Below are 13,405 nucleotides of genomic sequence, written 5' to 3' on the forward strand. Positions count from 1 at the left end.
CCAGGTCCCTTGTGATCTCCTCACTGGATGAGGTCTCAGGGACAGAGGGGAGGAGTCAGGTTCCAGTGTAGCCTGTCAGTCAGGAAAGAGAAGTGGGGGAGAGGGACTGTTTATGCTATAATCTCTTGCTGCTGTGTGGATTCAGGAACCTGAATTTCTCTCATATGTAGGGGTATGAAGGGGGAAAGAACCCTGATCTGGCAGGGTCACCTCTGAATGACTATATCTACTATGAGAACTTTGCTGGATTTAGAAGACTGATACTCCATTCACAAGATGGGATACCTCAGGCTAGAGATAGAGTCAGTGACAGAGCGTTTGCCCAGCACAGGGCAGGACCAAGGTTCAATAATTTTTACCATACAAATGTGCTCATGATTCTGTGCCTGTGCTCCTACACACACACACACACACAGAGAGGGGGGGGGGGAGAGAGAGAGAGAGAGAGAGAGAGAGAGAGAGAGAGAGAGAGAGAGAGCTGTGTGTTGAACTTTGATCTTCTAGTCTGTTGGGCACCTCACTTCCTAAGTGCTCTGTCCCTCTCCTCCAGCTTCGACAACGCTATGGTGACGTGTTCAGCCTGCAGATGGCCTGGAAGCCCGTGGTTGTGATCAATGGACTGAAGGCGGTTCGGGAAGTACTGGTGAACTGTGGAGAGGACACCTCTGACCGCCCTCCAATGCCCATCTATGATCACATGGGCTTTGGGCACAAATCTAAAGGCAAAGAGCTATCCTGGGGACAAGGCACAGAGAAAAGGGCTTGAGGAGCCATGGACAGAAGATGGACAGGACCAAATGAAGGGAATGTGTTGAGGCAATGCAAGGGGAAGTCACTGGAATGGAGGGTGGAGACACTAAAGTGGCATGTGCTGCTATGTGACAGCAAAGTGCTGGGGCACTGGTGGCTGAGACTGACCACAGGGAAATGTTGGGAGCAGAGGAGACGGCACAGACACATGTATCCTTAGTAACACACGGATCTCTCTGCAGGTGTTGTCTTAGCACCTTATGGACCCGAGTGGCGAGAGCAGCGTCGATTCTCTCTGACCACCATGCGAGACTTCGGCCTGGGCAAGAAATCCCTGGAACAGTGGGTGACGGAGGAGGCTGGCCACCTCTGTGAAGCCTTGGCCAAGGAAGCTGGTGGGTGATGAGTGAGATGTAGAGATGTGGGCAGGCACTTATGAGCAATACCATGACTTCCTTGCATCTCTGCTTCCAGGACATCCCTTTAATCCCATCAATCTCCTGAAAAAGGGTGTGTGCAATGTGATTTCATCCCTCATGTATGCCCATCGCTTCGAGTATGAAGATCCTTTTTTAAACCAACTGCTCAAAATATTACAGGAAAGTTTGGGAGAGGACTCTGGCTTCATTGCTGAGGTTTGCGTCTCAGGGTAATGTGCATGGCTACTTCTATGCTGCAAATCCTATCAGAATAATTATGCATTCAGGTGAATGGGGTGAGGGTCCAGTGTGAGAGTCAAATGCAGGAGGAAAGGTCTGCAGGTTGTCAAACCTCAGATAACAGGAGGGGAGGAGTGGACAAAGGCCAGGGGCTCTAGGGAGGAAGTGACCTCTGCATGGTGTGTACATGGAACCTGCACATCCTGTTAGATTTGCAGGGTAGAGTAGTCATCTGGTTCACCTGGAGTACAAGACAGCCTAGAGGCTGGAACAGAGGAAGAAGCATATTATGGGTGGGAACAAACAGACCCTGAGTCCTTTGTAGAAGAGGCCAGAACCTGAGACTGGTCCAGGTGAACAGTGAGCAGAAACAGCATCCAGGGGCAGGAGATAGATGGTCAATGGGTAAAGGAACATACAAGTAAGCCTGGAGATCTGAGCTGGATCCTTGGGACCCATGTGAGAGATGGATCTTATTCTACAAGTTGTTTTCTGACTACCAAACAAGAGCTATTTTGCACATGTCTGTGCGTACACACACACACACACACACACACACACACACACACACACACACACACACGATTCTTCATTAGCTGTAAAAGCAACTAGACTATTGTGTTTCTTTCCCAGGTACTGAATGCTGTCCCAGTGCTTCTTCGCATCCTGGGCTGCCTGGCAAAGCCCTCCCCAAGCTGACCGAGTTCATAGACTCACTGGATAAGATGTTGATTGAGCACAAGACATCCTGGGACCCCGCCCAGCCTCCCCGAGACCTGACAGATGCCTTCCTGGCTGAGATAGAGAAGGTGAGGACAGCCAGGAACATGGAGCCAGTGCCTTTGGGCAGAAGTGTTCTGTGACTTGTGATACCAGGTGGGTGGGGTTTATATGTCACCCATGGACCACACATCTGTGGTGCATGAACACAATGGTAGATGGTTTGGAGATTACTGCCTGTGTCCCTGAGCCTACCTTCTCTATCTGTCCTAGGCCAAGTGGAATCCCGAGAGCAGCTTCAATGATGGGAACCTGCGTGTGGTGGTGGCTGACATGTTCATGGCAGGGACAGTTACCACCTCTACCACACTATCCTGGGCCCTGCTGCTCATGATCCTGCACCCGGATGTGCAGAGTGAGCCTGGCTGGGACTGGGAGGGAAGGTGAGGGAAGAAAGGTAGAAGTACTGGAGAAGCTGGGTGCTCCAGCATCAGCTTGCCCCAGACTCCCATAAGTCTGATGGGAGTCTTAATTCACTTATTCATCCAGTGGGAGAAGGTCAGGGAAGAGCCATCAAGGGACTGCTTCACTGAGGGGATGCTGTCCCTCCAGGCCGCGTCCACCAGGAGATTGATGAAGTCATAGGGCAGGCACGGTGTCCAGAGATGGCAGACCAGGTCCGCATGCCCTACACCAATGCTGTCATTCATGAGGTCCAGCGATTTGCAGACATTGTTCCAGTGAATATACCACACATGACATCCCGTGACATTGAAGTACAGGGCTTCCTCATCCCCAAGGTATGAATGGGGTTGCTTGTCCCAGGATCACCACTAGGCTAACAAAGGCTATAAAGACCAAGACCACCACATCCAGAATTTGCATATGGTTTTGGCACCAACCTGTTTGTGAGTATACTGCAGCCATTGTCCAGGATCCCCAGGGAAGAGGGATGTCCAAGAAAATAAGCCACAGGGTTTTGAGGGAACACTACACACAGAGGCAGGTTTGATTTGGGTACCCATGGGAGCTTTGTCACAGGGCCTTGACTGGTACCAGAAAAGGTACTAAGAGGCTTTGAGGTTGGGATGAATGAAAGAATCCAGTGTGTGCACGAAGAGGTTGTGCATGTGAACTTGATGACCAGGGTCATGTTAGCCATGTCCCAGTCCATGTTCAAACTATGTGCCTCCTGACAGGGAACGACCCTCATCCCCAACCTGTCCTCCGTGCTGAAGGATGAGACTGTCTGGGAGAAGCCCCTCCAGTTCCATCCTGAACACTTCCTGGATGCCCAGGGCCGCTTTGTGAAGCATGAGGCCTTCATGCCATTCTCAGCAGGTCCTGGGGGGTGCCTGGCTCCCTGTCTCTTCCCAGGGGCCTTGGAGGGTGGAGCATCCATCAGGCCCCAGACTGACTGAGCCCCTCTCCCACCCACAGGCCGCAGAGCATGCCTGGGGGAGCCTCTGGCCCGCATGGAGCTCTTCCTCTTCTTCACCTGCCTCCTGCAGCGCTTTAGCTTCTCGGTGCCTGACGGACAGCCCCGGCCCAGTGACCATGGCATCTACGCATTGCCAGTTACCACAGTCCCCTATGAGCTCTGTGCAGTCGTGCGCTAGCAAGAACAGCAGCTCCAACCTTCTTTCAAGCTTGTGCTAATTGATGTCTAATAAACCTGTTCTGTGGCTGCCACTCTTTCCAAGTCCAACCCCATCCTTGTCTCAACTGTGTCCCAAGACAACAGTCTACAGTCAGTCTTCCCCCTCTGCCTCAGACCTCCCCTATGGTCAACTTTAATGTTGTGAGTAAAGAGTTTACTGAGCCAAGAGCAGGGCACAGGCCTGCAGAATATCTTGAAGGAGGCCAAGACAAGATGACTGCAAGTTCAAGCTTAGACTGGCCTATATGGCCTGGACCTCTTAATGAGACCTCTTATCAAAAAGGGGTGTGTAGTCTCAAGACTGTTATTCAGGAAGGAGGAGGGAATGAAAGGAGGGAGGTAAGGAAATTGTACACACTATAGGAAGAGAGGTCATTGTCCTGGTGGTCAGTGATTGACCCTAGATCACACAGAAAGACTCATCAAAGGCCACTGGGTGGGTGACCAACCACAGACAGACATCAAGACTTAATGGTTCTTAGAGGAAATGTGAATGGCTTGTGATGGAAATCAGCACGATTCTTATTTTGGTGACAGATGTTGGTAAAGGACCCCAAGACCCTTAAGTGCCACAAATGGTTAAGAGGTCTCTCAAGCTAGACAAGCTGCTGTCCTCACAGCTCAGGCTTGCTGCAGGGAAAGGATGCAGGAGAAAATATGGGGTAGCAAAAGGTGACTGGTCAGAATCCTGGAGGATGGGCAGGACCCAGCTGTTCTGTCTGGTGCTGTCTCTCCAGACTGAGGAGAGTGCTCCTGGCAAGCACGTGGGACAGATATAATGGATGTTACTCACTAAAAAAGTTAAAGAATCTTGGGGCTTGAATATTTGGGGGCTTGGTGAGGCCAGGTAGAACATGGAGTCATGGAGTATCCCTTGAGGCTCATCTTAGTTTTCATATAATCTGAGGCCAGACTGTAGCATCCCAAGACCCTGAGCTCTGTGGCATGCCTTGAGACATAGCTGTGTGGGCACTCTGTTTTTGGTTTTGCTTTTGGGAAAAAGAAAATGTCCTCCCATTGACTCTCTTTCTAGGAATGTCAGGGAAGCCCCAAAAACCCCTTCAGTAGGCAGACACTGGCTTTTGGAATGTACAGGACCAAGCATTCACCAACCCTGGGTAACTTTACTTCACAGTCCTACCTCGTTGCTGGCTATAGGAATAGGCACATTGTTTTCCCAGCATCTCCTCTTCTTCCTCTCTACCCCTCCTTATTTTTATTGTATATGCATGGGTATTTGCCTGCATGGGTGCAGTTCCCCAAGAGGACAGAAATGTGCTTGGGATCTCCAGGGACCTTGGTTGCAGTTAGTTCTACACATCCTGTGGTTTCTAGGAATGAAGCCTGGATCCTCAGGAAGAGAAGCCAGTGCTTTTCACTGTAGAACCATCTCTGCAGCCCTCTCTTACCCCTGTTTGATGGTGTAGGAAGGTCTTACTCTAGCCTGAGGCAATGTTCTACAGGCCCTATGTTCTGCGTGTGTGGCATGTCAGATGAGTGACTTTCCTATGTCCCTGGAACAAGGGTTCATTGGCATTGGTGCCCCATATTCACAGTCCTTAGCTTAACATAACCAGTATGCACAGCTCCTGTGGAGTCAGCTCCCAAATCCAGATGCCCTACAGTGAGTAAGCACCAGGGGAGGGAAGAAGAGGTGGGAAACTGAGGCAAACCTCCCTAGACTGCTCCAGCCCCTCCTGACATGCAGACCCAGAGAAAATACAGGAGGTCAACTCAAGACATAAGACAGTCTTCTTCCTTTATTGGGGACCAGATGCCAGGTTGCAGTAAGAGGTCTTCTTCCAGGTGGCTGCTGTGGTTGATGTAAGATGTGACCAGAAAGACCTAGTAGCAGTGATGTACACATGAGGTAGCTACTGGAGATGAACTGTGGTGGCCTCTGGTCATATCCATGGCCATCTTCCTTTACTGGTGGAGCTGATGGATTGCTGCAAGTTCTGGACTTTCAGCTACCCACCAGGCCCTGTGCCTCTACTGGGCATGAACTTGCAGAACATGTGGTATAGCCTGTTCACACACACACACACACACACACACACACACACACACACACACAGAGGTGGTAATTAAGGGGAACAGAGATCACAGCACCTCTAGCAGCACACAATGGTGCTGAAGCCACAGGATGGACAGGGAGCTGAGCTTATAAGTAGGAGACTTAGCTGCTTCCTGGTGATAGGATGTGTGGGTTCTGAGGATACTTTGGACATCTTAGTACAAGGTGTGATGGAAAGATCAGGAAGTGGGGCAGGACATGGCAGCTGATTTGGCATCTGGTAGCACAGGGCAGAGTTATAGAGACTCAGGTCTCCTCTGATCCCACTAATGGATGAGGTCGTGAGGGTGTGGAAGAGGGATCAGGGTCTAATGGAGCATTTTAGTCAAGAAAGCAAGTGGAGAGAGGTGCTGTGTGGTCTTGACCTCACTGCCTATCTCAAGGAACCTGACTTCATTTGTCCATGGTAGGATGCTAATTAGCCCAGTGACAATTCCAGTTTTTTCTTTTCTTTTCAGCTTTCTCAGGCCTGTGGCAAAATTAGGGCACCACATTGGATTCCATTAAATTGGAATTTTCTTTGATTTCCAACCAGCTCCCAAATAAAGAGAGCAAGTGTAATGAGTGTTACAACTCTGGAGGGACAACTAGGAATAAAATTATTCCACAAGACTGAAAGGATTTAGCTTCAGCAGTATTAGAAGCTGGTCCTCAATTACAATGGGGAACTCAGTAAAGAGAGAAGCAGGGTCCTGGCACAATGAGACAGGGATAGAGATCATGAGATTTCCCAAAACCAAATTCTTGTAAGGTCAGTATGTTGATTTGCAAAGACAGTGTATGTTCGATGATAACAACCTGATTTTATGTCATATAGCTGCTTTCAGTGCTTGGGATCGTGTTAAAGAATCAGACAGGAGGACCGAATCATTTATTAAAATTATATATAATTAAAATTATATAGACCTGAAAGAAGCTTTCACTGATTTTTTTTACACAGATTAACATCAGCTGTAAATAGTATGATATGTGCTCCAGATGCTAAATATTAATTGAAACTTTGGCTTTTGAAGATGCTAATGCAGAATGTAAAAGTGTGACTAGGTCATTAAGGGCAAGATCAGCACCCTCAGAAGAATGAATCAGAAATACAGTTGATATTGTCTCCTATACCTCTAATGACACTTGGATAGGAGTACTGCTTTTTAAAAAGATGAAGAAAAATCAAAATGTTAAGTATTTTAATCGTGGTAGACAAGGTCAACTGAAAAGGGAGTATAGACAAGGTGCTCCTAGAAAAATGTTTATTCTGGAAATAATTCAAACAGAAGTTTCCAGCCTTCTGGAGTATGCAGAAAGTGTGGCAAAGGCTGGCATCAGACTAATGAATGTAGATCAATAATGGACAGTCAGTGTAACCCTTTGCCATTGGGAAACACTCTGTGGGGCCTTTCATAGTCACAATATCAAATGTAGTTTAATCATTTCTTGCCAGCATTGGGGATAATTGTCCAGAAAATGATTAAATGATTTAATGCTTGTTGTTAAAAACCTTACTGATCTGGATGCCAGAACAGCTTTAGAAGATAAAACAGAATTTTCAGGAGAAACCATATAGCAAATATTCTGGCAAACTTCTATAAATGGTCAAAGACCAAAATTAAAAATATGAATAAATGGCATTTAAATTGAGGGTTTGGTAGACATAGGTGCAGATGTAACCATAATTGCACCAAAATCATGGTATCCAGGTTGGCCTCTTCAAGAATAAATGTTCAGCTTTTAGGAACTGACAGTTTGTCACAAGGAAAACAAAGTGCAATATGTATAGGACTAGAAGGACATAGAGGAAAAATAAAGCCATATGTGGCTAATATAACAATAAATTTATGGGAATATGATTTACGACAGCATTGGAATACTCAGATTAACATCATCCAATCTCAGAAACAAACTATAAAATAAGGAGTGCTTCTGAGAGAAATGTCAAAAGATACTATCAAGGACAGTCACAGACCATTCAAGCTGTACATCAGCAGGGCGCCACAGCTGTTGGTAAAGGTACCAACAACTCTGCCTTTAAAATGGCTGAGAGACAAGCCTGTTTGTGTGGTACAATGGCCTTTGACAACAGAAAAATTACAGGCCTTAGAATAGCTGGTACAGGAGCAGTTAAATGCTCAACATATTGAAGAATCAACCAGTCCTTAGAATTATCCTATATTTGTTATTAAAAAGAAATCTGGAAAATGGAGAATGGTAACAGACCTAAGAGCTATTAATAAGGCGATTCAGCCAATGGTCTCTTTATGCTCTGGAATTCCCCTTACTTCTCTATTACCAAAAGTATGGCCTATTATAGTTATTGATTTAAAAGACTGTTTTTTCACTATACCTTTACAAGAAAAGGATAAAGAAAAAATTGCCTTCATGGTGCCTACTTACAATAATTCTCAGTCTGTTAAGAGCTATCAATGGAAGATTCTCTCACAAGGGATGTTAAACAGTCCCACCTTGTGCCCATATTTTGTTAGACAGCCAATGAAAATAATTCATATATAATTTCCCCAATCTATAATTTCCCATTATGTAGACAATATTTTGCTAGTCACTTCAATTTTAGAGAACATGTTTGAAGAAGTAAAGAAAATTTTGCCTTGCTTGGGGTTACAAATTGCTTCTGAAAAAATACAAAGAGGAGATTCTATTAATTACTTAGGATATAAAACAGGTTTACAAAAAATTCAACCCCAAAGGGGACAAATCTGGAAAGATCAATTGCAGACTCCTAATGACTTTCAAAAATTGTTGAGAGACATTGTCTATCTATGGCCCACTATTGGAGTAACAAATCAGGAACTGAGTAATGTGTTTCAAACTTTAAAATGTGACAAGGACTTAAATGGTCTAAGAGAATTATCAGCTGAAGCTGAGAGAGAATTGGCTTGGGTGGGAAAGAAATGACAGGATGCTCATGTGCATCATTTGGATCCAGAGTTTGAGTGCATTCTGGTTATTTTACCCTCTATACATTCCCCGACAGGAATTTTAAAGGAGAGGGAAAATACTAACTTAGAGTGGACATTTTTACCACACAAACAGAGCAAAAATTTAAAGACATGTGGAAAAGGATTCTGAGTTAATTCTAAAAGGAAAATTAAGACTTCAACAATTGACAAGAATGAACCCAGCAGAAATGATAGTACCTTTTACTAATGCTGAAGTTGCTTCATTATGGGCAGAAAATTAAAACTGACAAAGAGTTTGCAGTAATTTTTTTGGGAGAGATAAGTAACAATTATCCAAAAAGTAAGAGATTTCAGTTTATTAAAAAACAACTAATTGGATTTTACCGCATATAGTAAAAGATACCCCAATTTCTGGAGCCCCTACATCTTATACTTATGCAAGTAAATCAGGAAAGGCAGGTTCTAAGTCAGATTCAAAGCCCTTATGATTCAGTTCAGAAATCAGAATTATATGTTATTCTTTGATTTTTTCAGAAAATCTTAATATAATTACTGGCTCTCAATATACAGAAAGAGTTGTCTTACATATTGAAACCACTAAACTTATTCCTCATATGTCTGAATTAGCCTTATATAATTACAGGAAAGAGTCAGGAATAGGAATCATCCCATATATATAAAACATATCAGATCCCATATGGGTCTGCCAGGTCCTTTAGCACAAGGTAATGATGAAACTGATCAATTATTCATATGAATTGTGCTGGAGGTCTCAGAGTTTCATAAAAAAGTCATGTTAACAGCAAGGGCTTAAAAAGGAATATTCCTTCACTTGGCAACAAGCCAAGGAAATTATAAGAAAATGTCCTACTTGTTCCTTGTATAACCAAACTCTACTACCTGCAGGAAGTAACCCAAAGGGCACTCAATGAAATGAAATTTGGCAAATGGATGTGTTTCATTTTGCAGAATTTGGAAAATTAAAATATGTATACCATACCATAGATATATATTCAAGATTTCAATGGGCAACTGCTTTGAGTTCTGAGAAAGCTGATTCTATGATTACATATCTGTTAGAAGTAATGGCCATTATGGGTGTACCTGTACAAATTAGGACCGATAATACTCCAGCATATGTGTCTAGTGAAATGAAACCATTTTTGAATATTATAACACAAAGCATATTACAGTTATACCTCACAACCCCACAGGACAAGCAGTTATAGAAAGGTCTAATTGAACTTTAAAAGAAATGATTAATGAACAGAAGAGAGTAACAAAAAACCCTGAGATAGAGTACAATGTTTATTAACTTTAAATTTCTTAAGTGCTAATGAAAAAGGCACAACAGCTTCAGAGAGACATAGATAATAAAAAATACTGATGAGTTAAATCAACCTATATATATGTTTTTTTTCCTTGGTTTTTTTTTTTTTTTTTTTTTTTGAGACAGGGTTTCTCTGTGTAGCTTTGTGCCTTTCCTGGATATCGTTCTGTAGACCAGGCTGGCCTCGAACTCACAAAGATCCGCCTGCCTCTGCCTCCCAAGTGCTGGGATTAAAGGAATGCACCACCACTGCCCAGCTATATTTTTAAAATGTATTGAACTCAGAATGGAAACTAGGCTATGTGTTATGTTGTAGGAGGAGAGGTTTTGCTTTTGTTTCCACAGGAGAAGAAAAACTATGAATACCATCAAGATTGGTAAAGAATAGATTTGAACAGGAGAGCCTTCCTGATGAGGAGAGGAGATAGCTGAGAGTTAAATTGGCTGAATGGTATAGTATAATTCCAACAGGATAAAATTTCATAAGTCTTCCTAAATGTTTGTTTTTGTTGTTCTTTACAACTATAAAAGGCAAATGGTCTTTTTGTCATCTCAATTTAATTAAAATTTAAAGCTGACTTTAGGGTAGAAGCATGCCTCTCCCCTCAAACCCAAGCATATTTGTTAAAGTAAAATCCAAAATCTCTGTCTCATGTCAGAAGAGCCACCTGGTGTGGGACAGAAGAAAACCAAAATGTAGGGACTATTCTATTGCCAATAACCTCATAATCCTTTGGTTTTATTTTAATTATTTAAAACTTTACATACACATAAATATTAGCTCTAAGTTCATAAGACTATTATGTATATGAATCTTTTTTTTTTTTTTTTTTTTGGTTTTTTGAGACAAGGTTTCTCTGTGTAGCTTTGCGCCTTTCCTGGAACTCACTCGGTAGCTCAGGCTGGCCTCGAACTCACAGAGATCCGCCTGGCTCTGCCTCCCAAGTGCTGGGATTAAAGGCGTGCGCCACCACCGCCCAGCTGTATATGACATTTTAAACGTTTAAGTTTTCAGCAGTGAACCTTAACCAGTCACAATAGTGATCTTTAACATCTCTAATAGAAGGTAGGGCCCCACAACAATGCTTGCATAGGGACTGTAGTAATGCCATTAAGGGGACAGGTACCCACTCAAAGATCAGTATCAGACTACAAACTGCTCAGAACAACTCTGAAGTTGCTTGTTGAGAGGGTCCAGCCTCATAGGATACTTTAGCTAGGATTTTAGATAAGCTCTGCACTTTCCCATTACACGGAGACTGGACAAAGAATGTTGCAGCTGGTATGCTTAGGACATGGCCAATATTTCAGTTTTTCAGAGTATTATCACCCCCAGACAACAGGAAGTATTTTTGGAACACAATGCCCATATTCCTAAGAGGTGGGGAGAATGGTATTTGGTCATTTGGTGGGTTATGGATGATTGTCATTATTTATGGGGGTTGTTTATTAATTATTCCTAGTATTGGAAAGGGAGGATATTATACAAATGATATTACATTTAGGGATCTCTTTGAAAAAAGAAGAAGAAAGAGAGGGGGATATAAGAATGATAAGATAGAAGGGTACATGATTGAATCTACTTTAAATAATAGGATAGATTATTGAATCTGCTATAAACTAAGGGACAACTATTGATCTCAAATATTTTCTGTTTGCAAGAACTTTTGTATATTGACACAAGCCAGACGGTGGTGGTGCACACCTTTAATCTCAGCACTTGGGAGACAGAGCCAGGCAGATCTCTGTGAGTTTGAGGCCAGGCTGGTCTAGAGAGAAAGATCCAGGACAGGCACCAAAATTACATGGAGAAACCCTGTCTTGAAAAACCAAAAAAAAAAAATGTATATTGACACAAATTTAAGGTAATTTTTGTTGCAATACACTGTTTGTATATTTCTGTTCTTATTTGAGGGATTTTTGTACATTGATAAAAATTTAAGGTTATTTTTGATAGAACATATTGTATGTATGTTTCTTTTTTTGTTTGAGGTAGTGTGCCTCTGATGTTTATTTGAAAATGTAAGGTGAAGTTCTAGCTTTTGAAAGCTATTATTATAAACTATATAGGAAAATCAGGAAACATAGGTTAGTGTTTGGTCATTTATAACAATCAAAATTGTAGTTATGTTAGGTATACTTTCAGATCATATAGAGATATATGTCAGTTAGACAGATAGTCTTCAAACCTTTCAAAGACTCACAGAATACAGAATTTAAAATGTTTTGTTATTGTAGTACTTTTCATGATAATGAGACACATCTGCTTCTGGTATCACCAATTTAATTCAGAGATGATGAGCATTGAAGAAACTCCTTATGGAGTTTGCTTCCAATATGGCAAGACTAGCCATTTGGGCAAGAAGCTGCTCTTGCCTGGACTGCTTGACAGTATGTTGTATAAACTGGACATGCAGAACCCACAGGAAAGTGACTGCTAAACTTTGCTAAAACAAGGTGGGATGGTCCTTCAGGGTTCTTGCTTCATGGAAAAAAACTGCCAGACATTCACCAGGAGACAGAGGAAAATGGCTAACAAACTTTGCCAATATAGGCAGAGTCTTTCAAATTTCCTGCTTCATTGAAATGTCTGCCAGACACTATGGTCCTGTAGGCTGAAGATGGATGCCCTTACATTGCAGAGGAACTTTGAGTGACTGTCCAGGCAATCAGATGTGTCTCTCATTTCTAGAGTTTTTGGAAGTTGTTTGCAATGCACTTTTTGTTTACTTAAATAATATTATATCCTTTGGGGCCTTTGATGGAGTTGAAGTTATATAGTTATAGTTGCAGTTTTACTTAGATATGATAGAAAGTAAATTAGGTATAAAATTTTGGATGTACTAAGGTAGGATAGACTAAGGAGTATTTTATTTAAATTTACCAGAAACAAAAGAATTGGAATTAAGTACATTGTGAATATAATCTTTACTTGATGGCAAGCAACACTCTGGCAGATGAACAAACTATCTGATACAACTTGAGCTTGCTATAGCGAGAAAGTCTAACCTATTTTGGTCTTCTCTTCCTCATGAGACAAGTTGTTATATAGGCTCAAATAATATTTAAGAAACAAAGAATTATAATTATGTAATGGTGGCAACAGCCAATGGTGGTGTGTGGAGAAGAAACCATATTTTAAGCAAGTCATGAATGGAGTTAGTTGTATAATGGTCATGTTTCATGTGAAGGTTTTCTCTGGAACTTTGCTGTGCTTTGGCCATGATGGCAGGTTTCCAGCTCCCATTCTGGACTTACCTGTATTTGATCTGAGGACAAGTCCAATAGTCCAGTTGAGGA

At 42.7% G+C, this 13,405-nt stretch overlaps 1 non-coding gene and 1 pseudogene across 1 annotated transcript; both read left to right on the top strand.

Annotated features, from left to right (window-relative positions):
* The first annotated feature begins 272 nt into the window (after positions 1–272).
* LOC114689424 lies at positions 273–3,833 on the top strand (annotated as a pseudogene).
* A 9,212-nt stretch (positions 3,834–13,045) lies between these two features.
* Positions 13,046–13,168, top strand: LOC114689425. The gene has a single exon (XR_003733907.1). It is a non-coding gene; the product is annotated as a small nucleolar RNA SNORA28 (small nucleolar RNA).
* Positions 13,169–13,405: the final 237 nt, after the last annotated feature.

Source organism: Peromyscus leucopus, chromosome 20 (genome assembly GCF_004664715.2).
Source record: "Peromyscus leucopus breed LL Stock chromosome 20, UCI_PerLeu_2.1, whole genome shotgun sequence".
NCBI lineage: Eukaryota > Metazoa > Chordata > Mammalia > Rodentia > Cricetidae > Peromyscus > Peromyscus leucopus.